The sequence below is a fragment of the Aethalodelphis obliquidens genome, unplaced genomic scaffold (genome assembly GCF_003676395.1).
Source record: "Aethalodelphis obliquidens isolate GAN/ISIS:26980383/991018 unplaced genomic scaffold, ASM367639v1 scaffold1, whole genome shotgun sequence".
NCBI classification, from domain to species: domain Eukaryota; kingdom Metazoa; phylum Chordata; class Mammalia; order Artiodactyla; family Delphinidae; genus Aethalodelphis; species Aethalodelphis obliquidens.
The window spans coordinates 18,455,739-18,460,035 of NW_020837945.1; the positions used below are offsets into that span (position 1 = coordinate 18,455,739).

The 4,297-nt window shown below is 45.0% G+C and overlaps 1 pseudogene; it reads left to right on the forward strand.

Moving 5' to 3' along the window:
* The first annotated feature begins 1,870 nt into the window (after window positions 1-1,870).
* Window positions 1,871-2,858, forward strand: LOC113618102 (putative monooxygenase p33MONOX pseudogene; annotated as a pseudogene).
* Window positions 2,859-4,297: the final 1,439 nt, after the last annotated feature.

Here is a 4,297-nt window from a genome sequence, read left to right on the forward strand (position 1 = left end):
GAGAAACCACTCTTACCTAATTGGCTGCCAAGGCTCATAAAGCACCTCTGTGCCACTGGTAATTCATTGCTCTATTGATATGGTAACTCACAGTGATATTTTCTGGCTGTCATCTTTTACACTCACTGATGCTCACTTCCTTCAATTTTTACATCCAGTAGTTCCAAAATTAAAGGCTATGTCTTGGCCATACGATTTTTAGTAGGTTCTTTACAAGTTCTCCTAAGTGGATTTTCTCTTTGTCTATACCACACACATACGCACACATATGCATGCATGCATGTACACACACACAGACTTTAAATGGTTGAATATATTCTTCTCCGAGTAGAATTTTTTCATTAGATGTAAAACATTTCATTTTCATACGGATCTACAGTGCCTTTTAAAGCTACTCCAAAGCCTCATTATGTGACACATTGGTGATCAAACCACTTTATCTCACAATGCCAGAATCTTTACAAGATCACAGCTAATGACTTCGTTTCCAGCGTGGTGTCATGTGGCTCAGTTCCCAGAACCAAATCATATCTGTCAGTTCTTTTCACAGGAGCACACATCTTCTCTGTTGGTATAGAGTGTCATGCAGTGGCCAGCACTGTGCAACGGCAAACAGCTCACATCAGGACCCTCCGTCTCCTTCCCCCAGATGACTCTGCACGAGGTGAAGAAGAACGTGCACACCTGCCAATTCTGCCAAATTTCAGCCTCTCAGGCCACACACTAGTTCATTTCACATTCTCAAGAGTGTGAAGAGCTGTCTTTTGGCAGCAGCCTGACTGTCCTCTACTACCTCAGAGGAAAGTAGAATTCATCTTTCCTAGTAGAATGGAGAAAAGTTTGAGACATGATGGGAAATGGTTCCTGCAGGGAGAAAAGTTTCCTTGGATGTGTCAACTCACTGTTAGCTTCAGTAAACATGGCGACTCAGCTCCAAGTGGGTCAAACTCCTCATTCCTCTCAACACCACTTCCTGGGACATTAGAGGACAAGAGCAAAGGGTGGAAACTTGATCAGTGAGGTTTGTGGAACCCAAGGATGGCCAGGTTAAACGCCACAAAGAAATTAGTTACAGAAATCAGTCCACTTCAGCTATAGGGCTGCCACATCAACCACAGCTTACAATTGTGTTTGAAAAAAATGTACATTTGGATTGTTTTCCAGAAAGTGGCTATGACATTATACCCTGACTGCATTTGCCTTTGAAAAAAATTAATACAATATTCTGTAAAACGGTCCAGCTTACAATGACAAGCTATTGAACTTACTGCCTGCATCTACCTCACAGATCTTAAAGTAACTCAAAAGAGCCATCTGAATGATTAAACAGTAATCTGTTTGCAAAATCATTTTGTCCACCAAAAATCACCTCCTAACATCCTGAGACCAATCAGTTCCTCCCTGGGTTTTTAAGCCAGCATTCTACAACTAACATGGAAAAAGGTCACATTTTTTTCTGACAGTGGTGTGAACTTTTTAACTTTTCTAGTTGTTGCTTCATTAAGGATCATATTCTTGAAATTTTCAAAAGAAATGTTATTGCTGTCAGGTCAGCACTCAGCATTCATGTAAATGATGTGATGCTGTGATTCATAAGAAATATATTTTTGGGTCCCTCCCTGGTTGGTGCTCGGGGCCTTCTGTGTCGCCTCGGGCACAGCGCCGCTCACACCATGGCTTGGGTCATGAATGCGCCACAGCCTCTCGAGAGACGTGGGTCCTCGGAGCCTCTTTAGTGCCGGAGCTCGGGCCGCAGGCGACTCCGCGGAGGTGAAAAAACAGAACCTCTGGAATGGATGGACTCTTCCCGAGCAGCTTTGCTAATTTGCAGCAGCTGGACAATGCTCCTCTTTAACACCTGTTGGCATAATCTTCACATCATTTCACTCTGGTGGCAGGGACTCAGCTCTGAATTCTGTATAGAAAAAGCACCTGGATCCCAGTCTTTCAATGGCTTCGAGACAACCAGAAATGCCTGCCCTTGAGCCTAGGGGGCCTCTAGGCAAGATGTCCCTGCCCATCGGGACGTACCACCGGGCTTTCAGCTATGATGATGCCCTGGAGGACCCTACGCCCATGATTCCTCCTCCATCAGACATGGACAGCATCCCCTGGAAGCCAGTGATTCCAGAGTGCAAGTATCAGCACCTCGCCAAGGTGGAGGAAGGAGAGGCTAGTGTCTCGTCCCGTGCCCTGCCATCGGCCACTGACGGTGCGGACAAGGTCCCCGTGGTGAAGGCTAAAGATACCCATGTCATCATGAGGTCTCTGATCACAAAACAGACCCAGGAGAGTATTCAGCGTTTTGAGCACCAGGCAGGGCTGAGAGATGCTGGCTACACACCCTACAAGGGCCTCACCACCGAGGAGCCCAAGTACCCTCGAGTGGCAGAAGCACTCCACAAACGAAAGCTCCAGAGTGGAGAGATAACAAGAGAGGAGAAGCAGCCGGCCTCCACCCAGTCCACCCCAAGCAGTAACTCCCACTCTTCCCCTAAGCAGAAGCCCAGAGGCTGGTTCACTTCTGGTTCTTCCACAGCCTTACCTGGCCCCAATCTTAGCACCATGGATTCTGGAAGCGGGGAAAAAGAAGCTCGGCAGATAAATGGAGCCTCTTTGGACCAAGATCCCTCCAGAAGTCTGATTCCGGAGGTTTTGCCATCCAGGCCTACAAAGGAGCCCAGAAGCCTTCTCCAGTGGAACTGATCTGCATGCAGGCCACCCGAATGGCCGAGGATCCAGCAGTGTTCAAGCCACCCAAAATGGACATCCCAGTGACAGAAGGGAAGAAACAGCTGCCGCGGGCCCACAATCTCAAACCGTAGGACTTGAATGTTCTCACACTCACTGGTTTCTAGAGCTCTTTCTGTTCCAGGGACTCTGGATAGAGGGTGTCTTGAGCCCAGCTCCCCTTTACCTTGGCTCTGACATAGGAAAAGTTTTGTTTTGTCTTTTAAAAGTTCTCTCAAACTGAGGCTAGAGCTGGAGACATAATTGATTTTTGAGAAACATTAGTGCAAAGTTTGTCCTTGTGCAGAAGAAGCCATTTTGTACTGCTTTAGTTTAAAGTTAGACTATACCTCAGCAGTGATGTATGGAGACCTCATTACCTATTTTGGTATCTTTACTCTACCCAAGAACTTTGGTCATTACTTACTAGGTAAATAATGTTTGTGTTGTTCCAAAACCAAGGCTTCTTGATTCCTTTACCACTCTCCATGTGTGCATGGACAAATCATGGCGTAGTGGCGTTCACTGACTAGTTTAGACAACTTTAGCCCTCTTGGCTATGCTGGCACTGTGTGCTCCAGCCTCGTCAGTTATGGGGACCCAGGATCTGTTTGAGATATGGGTATAGTTAAGAGCCAGCCTTGGCAGAGATCCCCTCTGTTTTCTGCTGAAACCTTGCTTTTTGGTTGACCTCATGGATCTCCTTGCTTTTTGGTAGACCTCATGGATCACTTTGTCCTGCAGCCACTTCTTACTGTAGTATCTCTTGGGCCAGTGCTGTTGGAGGGATGCTTCTCTTTTGTGTGTCACAGAACAAACACTAGCCTTACATATCCTTTGTTACACTTTAAAGTGAGATTAATTTAACTCCCTTTTGGTTGAAAACTTCCTAAGGGAGAAAATTCAGTCTACTGGTTTGGTATAGATAAATGGATGTTAACCTTTCTTAAAGGAGGCAGCAACTGCAGTTTGAGTATAGTCTTGCGGTTCATATGAAACTAGTGTCACCTTATTTTGAGTTTCTTGTTCAAGCCAGGGCCTGAAAATTTTTTTCCTGGGAGGTGGAAGAATTAAAAAATTTTCTGTATGCAATCATTTTCCCCCCAAATGAGCCTCATACCTTTATAAACACGTACCTCACTGAGGAAAGGAACTAGGGAAACCACCTTTTTGTTTCTCCTCACTGTGTACATGTTCAATCATTGTCTTGAACACTGTCTCAAATCCCTGCTGTCCTTTGCTTTGGACAGTATGGTGTCTACACAAGGAGCTGAGCTGATCTTCCCACAGAGATGCCCTGGAGTCTAAAATGATCAGAGCAATTAATTGATTTGTGTCTTCTGTTATGCTTGTTTCTCTTAACTTGTTTTGGCAACAAAAATCCTTACTACTTTCTCAAAAAAAAAATAAATAAATAAATATATTTTTGGTCTTAGTCCCTGTTTCTAACACAGAGCTCCTAAAACTCTCAGAATTTCCTAAAGGTGTTTTGTTATGTAAATGAGGTGACTTGTGCAAAGCACCTAAAGATGGGGCCTGGTTGCCAGGGGAACCAACCATATGATTA